Source organism: Gorilla gorilla, chromosome 8 (genome assembly GCF_029281585.2).
Source record: "Gorilla gorilla gorilla isolate KB3781 chromosome 8, NHGRI_mGorGor1-v2.1_pri, whole genome shotgun sequence".
Classification (NCBI taxonomy): Eukaryota; Metazoa; Chordata; class Mammalia; order Primates; family Hominidae; genus Gorilla; species Gorilla gorilla.
Genome location: NC_073232.2, coordinates 145323551 through 145335708, shown reverse-complemented (window position 1 = coordinate 145335708; position 12158 = coordinate 145323551). Strand labels below are relative to the sequence as shown.

Here is a 12158-nt window from a genome sequence, read left to right as displayed (position 1 = left end):
TGTTGATGGACGGATGGATGGAGGGAGGAATGTTGATGGACGGATGGATGGAGGGAGGGATGTTGACGGACAGATGGAGGGAGGGAGGAGTGTTGATGGACGGATGGATGGAGGACGGGATGTTGATGGACGGATGGATGGAGGGAGGGATGTTGACGGACAGATGGAGGGAGGGATGTTAATGGACGGATGGAGGGAGGGAGGGATGTTGATGGACAGATGGATGGAGGGAGGGATGTTGATGGACGGATGGAGGGAGGGAGGGATGTTGACGGACAGATGGAGGGAGGGAGGGATGTTGATGGACGGATGGAGGGAGGGAGGGATGTTGATGGACAGATGGAGGGAGGGAGGGATGTTGATGGACGGATGGATGGAGGGAGGGATGTTGACGGACAGATGGAGGGAGGGATGTTAATGGACGGATAGAGGGGATGAAGGGACGGCCAGTCCACCACGAAACAAGGATGAAACCCTAGATGCAAATCAGGCTCCGAGTCAACTTATGGGAATTCTTTGATGAAAACATATATTCATAAAATGAGTCACAAAGGCCCTTGCACTTTTCATTTTCAATCTGCATTTGTAAACATCTTCACTCAGTTTTGCTTTGTACAGGGACGTCTTCTAACTTTTAATTTCAAGCTCAAAACATGAGGGCTGTTATTCTGGCCCACTTTTTTTTCTTGGAAAAGATAGGAAGCTCTTCGCCAAAAGAAAAATAAGTCACAAGCTTAATAAATAATGAAGCACAAAGCAAACCACTCATGCTCAATTTTTCATACTTCTATGAATATTTCAGCAAATAATAGATGGCCTTAGAAGACTATCATAAGGCTGGCAGGGACCCGGAGCTGGGGACAGCCACCTTCTTTTCTCAACCCTCTTGATGTCATTTGTGTAAAATTAATGCAGGAGTTGGTTTCATTTTCTAATTCATCGAGAAAGGATATTTCTATTCAGAATGACATCTTCCAGTTACCCATCCAAGACTTCGGTGGTGTGGGGCAGGGGAGCCCCCAAGTGGGGCTGAGCCCCGACGGTTCTTGGCTTTGCCCTGGAGAGAATTCAAGGGCAAGCCGCAGGTAGAAGGAAAGAGCTTTATTCGGGCGACCGTGCCACAGCTCACAGCTCCCTGACTGCTCCTGCAGCGGGGCCGCCCCATAGGCAGAGAGCAGCCGCTTGGGGCAGTTTTGCAGTCACACTTATACCGCTTTTAATTGCATGCAGATTAAGGGGCGATTTATGCAGAAATTTCTAGGGAAGGGGTAGTAACTTTTGGGTCATTGAGTCACTGCCATAGAAGGGGGCGGTAACACCCGGTTGTTGCTATGGCAACGGAAAACTGACAGGCACTCGGGTGGGCGAGGCTTAGGGAAAGCTGCTTCCGCGAGCGCTGCTTTAACTAGTCAATCCTGTCCGGAGTCCAAGTACTACCTCTGGAGTCGACTCCCACCTCAAACTCACTAGAATGATGGCGTCCCAGTCCTCTCTCAGAAGACGTCCATCAGCAACATGATTCTGTCCTCCCAGCCAAGCTGGCAGCTCCCGGAGCCCCTGGCCTATCGCGGGTCTCCCGGGCTGTGCAGGCCGTGCAGGGACTGTGAGCCCTCCTCACGCGGAGGAAGCAGAGGGGGCTGGACCTGCCTGCCTGGCACATGCACGTGGAGAGGCCGACTGCTGTGCACACTCACGCAGGCACACACACACTTGCTCACACACACTGAACTCATGCTCACACATGCCCGTCAGGCTCACACTCACACTCGCTCATCCGTGCACTGACACTCATACACGGCCAGCGTCCTAAGGCGGAAGAGTGAAGGAGAAAGGCCTGCACTCCAAGGCTGGACTGCAAGTGCAGCGGGGGTGAGGGGTGGGGGATCGGGGGAGCAGGTGTGCAGCAGGGGTGAGGGGTGGGGGATCGGGGGAGCCAGCATGTGGTAGGGGTGAGGAGGTGAGAAGTGCCGGGGAGCAGGCATGAGGTGGGAGTGAGGGGTGGGGAGCCCCCGGGAGCAGGCGTGTGGCAGGGGTTGGGGGTGAGGGGTCCTGGGAGCAGGCATGCGGCGGGGGTGAGGTGAGGGGTCCCGGGAGCAGGCATGCGGCGGGGGTGAGGTGAGGGGTCCTGGGAGCAGGCATGCGGCGGGGGTGAGGTGAGGGGTCCCGGGAGCAGGCATGCGGCGGGGGTGAGGTGAGGGGTCCTGGGAGCAGGCATGCGGCGGGGGTGAGGTGAGGGTTCCTGGGAGCAGGCACGCGGCGGGGGTCACATTGAGCCGATCTTGATGTTTCTGGCTTTGCCTTTCTTAGCCTCAGCCCCAAATTCTTGCTTAGACTTCTAGAAATAAATTACAGCCAACCCAGTCAACACGTTTCCAAATTTTCCAAGACGTTTGCTGACGTCGTTAGCTGGTGACATCCTCTTCTTCACATTTTTAAAGCTTAAAAATAAAAGTCCTGGATCCAAGTCAGACGCCAGCATTTGCTGCTTCCCCTCTGTTTTCTGAGCAGATCTGAGCCTGGGGTTCCGGCTGGGTTTGTTGTTAACTCATAGATACAAAAAACGTCTCCCAGCCCTGCCTCCCTCCGCCGTCCGCCCACAGGGCCTGGAGCCTGAGTCTGGTTCCTGCCTGAGCCACGCGTTCTCAGTGTGAGGGGCCGTGGGGGTGTCCCTCTGTGGTGTGGCTCCAGACCGGGGCCTCTGTCACACTCTAGGGCAGCAGCGTTTGGGAAGAGCTGTCACCTGTCCAGGGAATGCCCCTCGGGATGGCACCACGCTGGTGGCTCTGACACACACGGTGACCAGGGAGGGCTGAGGTGGGAGCGCGTTCTGGCTGAACCACGTGGGAGGCAGCATCTGGGGACGAGGCCTCGCAGTCTGTGACCAGTGACCCTTGGCCGAGCGTGAGGACGGCTGTGTCCCCGGGCTGCAGCAGCCACGCACCACCACCACCTCCCCCGAGCCCCTCACACACCCTGTCCACAACCCCATTCATGGCACCCTCGTCAGTGGTGGGGCGATCGTCCCCTTGGGTCCAATCTGGACTCTGGGGCCGAGGCCACCGGACGCCAAGGCCACCCGTTGGCTCCAGGCCGGCACCTGTTCTCAGAAGAGATCTTGCCTTTGCCAAGGCTGGCCCTGGCCTCGGGCCTGAGACAAGAGCCCAAGTGGGAGTTGACTGGGGGGGGGCCTGTGGGGCACTGGAGGGGTGGGGATGTCAGGAGAAAGAAGGTGACCGCCTGGGAGCCTCAGCGAGGCCTGGACGGGGGACGGGCAGAGGAGCCTCCTTAGTCCCCATCCAGGCGAGAAAGCCCTGGCCTCGACCCAGGTGCCCACCTGCCCTGGGGGCCTGATTGCGGGTCCCCACCTGCATGCAGGGCGTCCTCCGTATGGCTGCCAGTTTGGGGCATGGCGAGGGCCCAGGGACCTGTCTGACTCAAATTCCTGGCGGGAGCCAGGTTTGAGGCACACAGGAGCCTCGGTGCTGAGTGGGGGGCAGGTCGGCCCAGGTGACATCACACCCACCCTTGTGTGAACCACCAGGAGGAGCCGGGGAGGATAAGGACAAAAGATCATCCCTGGGGCAATGAAGCCCGGAAGGTGCCGGCATGTCTGTGCCTGGGGTGGGTCCACCCTGACTCCCAGGGGCTGGCGATGAGTGTCCGGGAGGAGAGCCCTTGGCCTCAGTGTGCACTGACACCAAGGTGGCTGCGCCTCTTTGGCTTATTCAGACAGCAGGACATGTCAGAGGAGAGGCTTCAGTTCGGGTTGCCTTTCAAGCAGCAACATCAGAAATGCCCCGTCTCTCCTGTTCTGAGGGATCAGGAGGGTCTAGACCAAATGGCGGTTCCCCACCCAGGACAGCCTCTGTCCCTCTGGGAAGGAGAGGTCGCCTTGGTCAGAATCCCACCCTCACCTGGCCAGCCCAAGTCTCCCCTGGGACAGGAGGAGTGGAGGCCACCCCTTTCCAGACCCTGATTGAAATGCCAGCTGGGAAGGGAGACTGGCATCCCTGGAGTGTGGTGGCCCCCAGGAGAGATGCACCCAGCCAGGTGGTGAGCGGAGATGGTACTGCAGGCACACTGGGCAGGTGAGGCCCAGGAGTCCTGGTCCAGGCATGTTGCCTCCAGTGCCCACCTGTCGGTCTGTGCAGGAGGCCAGGATGCCCTGCAGGGGGGATTGGGTGGGGAGGAGCAAAGGGAGAGGAGGGCATCGCTGTGGCCCTCGACAGCCTGGGGGTCTCCACCAGAGTTGGCGAGGCCGGTGCTCCAGGAGTAGCCGCGTCACCCCCTGCCTCCCCCTGCAGAGCTATTCTGCACCTCCCGATCCCCGAAATGCGGCGCAGAGGCTGCCGTGTGCCTCAAAGACCAGCTCCCACCTGGGAGATTCAGGTCAGACAGACCCCTGGGCCCTCACCATGCCCGGAGCTGGTGACTGTTCAGAGAAGGTCCTACATGCAGGCGGGCCCCCTGTGCTGGCCCACAGGCTCCAGGGACCCGTGACCAGGAGATGCTGAGCTCAGCGTGTGGTGGTGTGAACATCTGTCAAGTAAGTAAAGGCACGAGGGGAAGAGGAACCCGTCAGAGGACGGGGGTCCAGGGTCAGGCAGGGGATGGCGCCACAAGGACTGAGGGAGGGAGGATGCTGGAATCCCGCTGCCGTGGGAAATTAACCTGAGCAGCTCTTCAAGAGGAGGAGACCTCGGGCCAGTGCCTGGAGAACTGGCGTGGAGCCTGGGGCTGCGTTTCAGCCATGTCCTGGGCAAGGCTCAGAGCAGCTGGCTCTGCAGGGACCTTGGCCACGGCTTCCTCCTGCTGCTCCCCAGTCTCGCTGCCTCCTTCCGGAAGGTGCACAAGTGACCCCCCAAAGTGCTCCCTAAAGGTGACCCTGGGCTCAGGAGCAGGAGCTCCTGGGTCCTCCCACTCGCCTTCCAAAGGGCCCTGCCCAGCCTGGTGTCAGCAGGTATCCCAGGGGGAGGGCCCCACGGCTCCACACAGCCTGTCACGTGGCTGTGTGCAAGCCGGGGAGGTCACTGTGACGTCCCGATTTAGTTTCCAACTTCGCTGGTAGAGTTGTGACATTTTCTCTCAAATCACTGCATCCTGCCACAGCTGACTGATCTAGCATTTAAACAGCCGCCCGCTGTGTCCTGGTGCTCAGAGGATAGGGCCTGCCTGTTCAATACCTAGACTGTGAGCACACGGGGCGCAGAGAGGCCCTTCAGAGCAGGACGCCTAAAATAGCACCACCGGTGCCCTGCAGGAGCAGACCTGCCCGACTCTTCCTGAGCACAAGGAAGGGCAGTCGCCCCGACACCCTGTCAAACTGAATGTTTAAAGCTCTGATGTGAGCCACACACGCAGCCTCCGTGCTCGGGGCCTCGCTGTCAACCCACAGGTCTGGGCACCAACATGTCCTAAAGTCCTGCCAGGTGTCGCGTCCTGCCTGCCCCACACCCCAGGTCCTGTGGGCGTCCCCAGCACATCCCTCCCCAGCTTTGTAGCTGTCCTGATGGGTGCGGGACTCCCTGCTGCAGCCCCTAGACACAGGCAGGACCCTTGATGTCGGTGGGGTCTCTGATTTGTGGACGGAGAGATCCAGCCTCAGTGGTCAGGTAAGGGGTCTGCGTTCATCCAGGAAGGAAGGGACCAAATGGGAGCTGAGCCCACTGGACCTGCCACCAGCCCGCAGTGACCCCTGGGGGCCTGAGCTAGGGACGCAGGAGTCCACCTGCCCCCAGCACACTGCATGCGGAGCTCTGCCCTGTTTGTGGAAACGAGGAGGGCTGGCCTCCTGGGACGGCAGAGAGGGACCCCCACTTCAGAGTGGTGGGGGAAGGAGGGGCGAGGGCCCTGGGGTGTCCTCCTTCAGTCCTCAGATGAGGCCGCAGCGCCTTCAGAGACGAAATCCTCCCTCGGTCTTCAGATGAGACCCAGCACCTTCAGAGACGGGATCCTCCCTCAGTCCTCACATGAGACCCAGCGCCTTCAGAGACGGGATCCTCCCTCGGTCCTCAGATGAGGCCACAGCGCCTTCAGAGACGGGATATTTGATGTAGGATGTGGCAGAGGGGCTTTCACAAGCCTGTTGGTGAACACAGGGTGGGCTGGCTCCTTTTTATATTTTCACTGTAGTGGATGTTGCTTAACCACAGGCTGATTCCACATGGCTCTCAGCAGGGCCAGGAGACAGCCGTTAGCGCTCCAGGTGCAGGCCCACCCTGAGGGACTGACAGGGATCTGGCCAGCCCCAGGAGCCATCGGCTCTGTGCTCAGCTGCACTGAGGTGCGGGGGCTGAGATTAGAGCGCTCAGCCACATAGCACTTCCCAGCAACACCTCTGATCACCCAGACCGATACACCGGCCACTGCCAGCGCAGTCTGGCATGACGGACAGGAACCGCCATCAGGGCCAGGCAGGCAAAGCAGGAGTGGCTCGCCCCAAGGGGGGCAGCTGAGGACAGGGCCCGAGGCTGAGGCCTGATCTAAAGGAGGCCTCGGAGGATCCTGGGGGGAGATCAATAAGGGGGTCGATAAGGGAATTGGCCATTTATCTGCAGGAAACACTGCCTGCTGCCAATGCTTCTTCAGCAACACGTTTGCCTTTTTACTTGTTTGTGGAGAGGTTTGACCATTTAGGGTTTTTATGTAGCTGTGTGACCACCCTGTGGGTTCACCTTGCCCGATGTCTAGACAGAGCTGATTTATCAAGACAGGGGAATTGCAATAGAGAAAGAGTAATTCAGGCAGAGCCGGCTCTGCAGGAGACTGGAGTTTTATTATTACTCAAATCAGTTCCCTGAAAACTCGAGGACCAGAGTCTTTTTTTTAAATACATATATATTTTTATTATACTTTAAGTTCTAGGGTAAATGTGCACAACGTGCAGGTTTGTTACATATGTATACACGTGCCATGTTGGTGTGCTGCACCCATTAACCCGTCATTTACATTAGGTATTTCTCCTAATGCTATCCCTCCTCCCTCCCCACAACAGGCCCCGGTGTGTGATGTTCCCCTTCCTGTGTCCAAGTGTTCTCATTGTTCAATTCCCACCTATGAGTGAGAACATGCGGTGTTTGGTTTTTTGTCCTTGCGATAGTTTGCTGAGAATGATGGTTTCTAGCTTCATCCATGTCCCTACAAAGGACATGAACTCATCATTTTTTATGGCTGCATAGTATTCCATGGTGTGTAGGGGACCAGAATCTTTAAGGATAATTTGATGGGCAGGGGCCAGTGAATCTGGTGCTGACTGGTTGGCTTGGGATGAAATCACAGGGAGTCGAAGCTGTCCTCTTCTGCTGAATCAGTTCCTGGGTGAGGGTCACAGAACTAGTTGGCAGTTTCAGGTGGGGCCATCCAGTTGTCAGAAATCAAAAACCTGAAAAGACATCTCAGCAGGCTGAGCTTAGGTTCACAATAGTGATGATATCTTCAAGAGTAAGTGGGGAAGTTGCAAGTCATATGACCTCCAGAATCATGGCTGGTAATATTTAGAATTCCAGCCTGTCTCATTCTAACTTGGTAGCTGGTGGCCTTTCATTCGTTTTACAAGAGCAGTTTAGCTTTTGGGAAGGGCTATTATTTAAACTATAAACTAAATTCCTTCCCAAAGCTAGTTCAGCCTACGCCCCGGAATGGACGCGGACAGTTTGGAGGTTAGAAGCAAGATGGAGTCGGTTAGATCCGATACCTTTAACTGTCATCATTTCCTTCGTTATGATTTTCAAAGGCAGTTTCAGTTGTATCTGTCAATCTTTCATGCTCTCTGGGTTTTGAGTCATAGTCATTCCTCAAGCCAAGGATGTTTACAGTTCTCCTCTTTTCTTCTGAAATGCTTTGGATTTATTTATTAATTTAACTTGATTTTTCCAGATGCATTTGGTGCGAGCGTGTGAGGCCCAAGTTGGCTCATTCCTAGCCCCGCTGTCACATGCTGTGGGACCCCCTCTGCAGTGAGCAGGGCACCTTTCTGGCCCCTGCATTTCTGGGTGGCTCCACCGTGGTCTGGAGACTCCAGCGGCTCCACTGACTGGTTCATGGCTCTCGAACAGTGCTAACTTCCTACCTCGATGAAATGTCTGTTATCCGGTAGGACTAGTCCATCCTTGCTTCTGCCACAGAATTTTTTTGAATCCATGCATATTTGGTTTTCTAAATAAAACTGAGAATGAACTTGCCCAGTTCTTCGCACATGAGTACACACACACACGGACACGCACACACACTCGTACATAAGTTGGCATTGGTACGGAATCACACTAAATGTACCGAGTCACTTAGGAATAATTAATATCTTTGTAATACTGAGTCTTTCTACCCAAGAATGCGGCAGTCCTTCCTTCTTTTTTCCAGTCTTCTCTTCCAGTCGCCAGTAACATTTATGGTTTTCTTTGGGAATATCTTGTAGTTCCTAGGCATTTTATCTGTGCTGCTGCAGTTGTTGTAAGTGGGATTATTTTCTCATTTTTCTTCTAACTGGTCACCACTTTCTAGGGAGTCTGTGGCTTGTCACCCTGTGTTATGCACCTGCTCTGAGGGCGCCCTCTGGTCAGGGATCAAGTCCTGGGTGTGCAGTGCACAACCTGACCACCCTGACATGCCAGTGCCTTCACCTCCGCCTTTCTCAGATTTGTGCCTCTGATTCCTGTCTTTGATCAAATTTCGTCAAGGTCTTGTCGAACATCCTTGCCTTGTTTCTGACAGTGAAAAAGGCCATAATATTTCCCGTTAAGTGGGATGTTGTACGTGCCCGTTCATTCCTAATTTATTTAGGGTTTTTACACAAGAATGGACGCTGGATTTTATCAAGTGCATTTTAGACATCTATGGAAGTAATCACATTTTTTCTTTTACAGCCGGCAACAGGAGGAATTAGAGTCATCAATGTCGTAGTGTTAAATCGTTGGCTGGTCCCAATGGGTCATTCTTTCTGATCCACTGCCGATTCTGCTGGCTAAGATCCTATTTAAGATTTTTACCTTGACATTCACAGGCAAGATTGGCTTGTAGCTTTCACTTTTGTGCTACCTTCATCAAAATTGAATGTCAACATTATTCTGCCTTTGAAAATTAGTTTTGAAGCTCTCCTTCTTCTCCTATGCTCCAGAATCTTTTAAAAAGCAACAGAGTGACCATCTCCATAAAGATGATGCACATTTTCCCTGTGAAATTACCTGGCCTGATTTTCTGGGTGGGGCTGGGTAGTCCTTAACAGTTTTCTCTGTCTCTTCTACAGTCATTGGTCCATTGAGAGATTTTCTCTCTTTTGGGGGAGCTTTCATACCTACATTTTCCTAGAAAAAATCCATAGCAGCAAAGTGCTGCCATAGGATTCTTCACTGTAAATGTGTGTGATGTCTCCTTTTCCATTTATTATTTTGTGATCTGTATTTCCTCCATTTTTCTTAATTACCAACAGGCTGATCAGGTGCTGGGTTTATTTACTGTTGCTTTGGTTCTTCTGTTTTCTAATTAACTTCTATGTTTATCTTTTTAATCCCTTCCTTGTACTTTTCTTAGAGCAATGTCATTTTTTTTTTAATAAAACCTGAGTTGGATGGTTAAATACTATGTCTGGGTTATAATCATAAGTACTTTTTCTCTGAGCACTGCCTTTGGCAGTGACATGTAACAGCTTTCCTTCTTGCTATTTTTGAGATATTCTATTTAATTTATTTAAGTTTTGCTTTGTTCTTGAACCTAAAAGTTGTTTAAGACACAGGCCTTTTATTCAGCAAGTAGGGCTGTTAGTTTCCAGTTGTGTTTTAAATGTCTACTTTTGTTGTCTTATTGTAAATCAAAAATAAAATTCTAAGCCCCTCGACCATCTGAACAGACCCCTCCTTTTAGCCAGGGGCCAAAGTTAACCTGAAAACTTAGTTCAGGCTGTGATGGGAGCAGGGAGCTGGACGTGCCTCATTATCCCTCTTTAACTGATGGAACAGACTCTTTAACTCTGACAAGAAACATTTACCGTCTGTTTTCTCTGAAGCCTGCAACCTGAAGGCCTCATTTGCGTGATAAAACCTTAGTCTCCACAACTCCTTATCTTAACCCGGACGTTCCTTTCTATTGATAATAACTGTTTCAACCAATTGCCAATCAGAAAATCTTTGAATCTGCCTACGACCTGGAAGCCCCCTCCCCCTTCTCATTGACCCACCTTTCCAGACTGAACCAACACATCTTAGTGTACTGAGATGCATCTCCCTTGAGTGTATGAAACCAGGCTGTGCCCTGGCCACCCTGGGCGCATGCCCTCAGGGTCTCCTGGGGCTGTGTCACGGGCCATGGTCATTCGTTTTTGGCTCAGAATAAATCTCTTCAATTATTTTACAGAGTTTGACTCTTTTCATCAACAGTGTTAGCAGTGACCAGCCAGAGAGACAAGGGGAGGGAAGAAGAAATGAGTTCTCCCATACAGCCCACCTCCTCCACTGCCCACACGGCCATTCCCTGCTCTCACCAGTGTCCCCAGGCGTCTGCGGTTTGGAGTGGAACCTACTATGCCTGCTGGTTCACTATTTTCTCAGAGCTGTTTAAAAAGAAAAAAAGAAAACAAATGACCACAACGAAACTGCTAAACCACCTGATAATTAAAGCAAGAAAAACAAATCAAAGAAAATGTCAATGCACAAAATTAGGACTGGGAACGTGAGACTGACCACAGACAGAGAGAATTAAAGTGCTTGATCCTCAGATCCTCGGATAATGTTTTGCACAACTCTTTGCTAATGATTTGAAGTTAGGAGGCAATGCAGCTTTTAAGGAAAATTAAGATGGGCAGGGTGGACTTGTGGATAGCCCAGTGACTGTGGATAAACTGGGAGAGCTCTGGGTGAGACCAGAGTTGAAGAGAGGTCCGTGGATCTCACTTCCCCAGCAGGGCGTCCACAGCCATCTCAAGAGGATGCATCCTTCCTCCATGGGACTCCGGGATTCTCTGGCTTTCCAGGGCCTGCATTTCAGAGGGCAGGCTTCTCCTGCCCTGCCACACCCTGCAGTACCTGCACCTGCACCCCTTCCTGCATGCCACCCTCTCTCCCTGCACACCTCAGCTGGGAGGGAGGAGAAAGAACAGAGTGAGTGATCCCTATTTGTGGGATTTCAGGACATTGGCAAAAGCTTCCATTCCAAATAAAGTATCCAGCCCCCTCTGAGTGGTGTCTAACCTCCACACTTAGAGTCTTTTTCCTTTGACTGAAGCAAAACCATGCTGCCACTCACTTCTCAGGGGGTGCCAGCCCTGGGAAGGGGTGTTTCTGGAAAGGTCTGCACACTGGGCAGCACAAGGTGTTTCCCTCCAAGAGTGGAGAAGAGTGGGGTTTGGAGTCCTCATGCTCCAGGGTCATGGCCGCTGAGACTGGAGGAGCTGCGTTAGTCCCGTCTGAATTCCATGATTTGGGCGGAATTGCACTTGCCACGTTGAGCACACACTCCAGCAAACCCCTGTGCTCTGCGTTATAGGAGGTTCTACAACAGGCATCTCTGGTCTGTGGTGGCTGAAGTCAGAGCACAGGTGCCCCAGGGCAGGGTGGGGCCAACTGGGAGGGGCACAGGGGCCTCTGTGGGGTGACAGGGTGGTTTCCGTCCTGAGGGGTGTGGGTGACCACGTGCACACACTTCCAAAACTCACGGAAACGCAGCACTTACTACCTGTTCGTTTTGCTGCATGTAAATTATACCAAAATAAAGGAAGCAGTGAAGGAGCAGGGAAAAGGCAGGTTTGTGATCTTCCTTGCCAAGGCTGGCTTCAAGGAAACAAGCGCTGACCGAGACAGATGGGCACTTGGAGGTAGCAAAGGTTATGAGCCACAGAGAAGCCCCAGCAAACCCCTGTGCTCCGAATGGCATGGAATTGGCATCTGCTGAGAGCGACAGAGCCAAAGGGTGTGCGGGGAGAGCCAGACAGATACTTCAGAGGCCTGAAGAGTGTTGTCAGTAACACAGTTCTAACCAATATTCATCGAAGGCCTTTCAAGTGCCCGTGGAACAATCACTAGGCCCAGAGGAAACCTGAATTCCAAAGCATACACACCGCCAGGCGACGTTCACCAATCCCAGCGAAGTACCACTGCTGGTTGAAGTCAATACCATGAAGCGGAAAACCTCACCATCTGAACATTTTTTAACTCTCTAACATAACTATTAAGCCA

The 12158-nt window shown here is 53.1% G+C and overlaps 1 long non-coding RNA gene across 1 annotated transcript; it reads left to right on the top strand.

Moving 5' to 3' along the window:
* Positions 1-362: 362 nt before the first annotated feature.
* LOC129524869 (uncharacterized) lies at positions 363-11151 on the top strand. Its single transcript, XR_008668813.2, has 3 exons — positions 363-1869; positions 2713-6099; positions 10365-11151. It is a non-coding gene; the product is annotated as an uncharacterized lncRNA (long non-coding RNA).
* The last annotated feature ends 1007 nt before the right edge of the window (positions 11152-12158 follow it).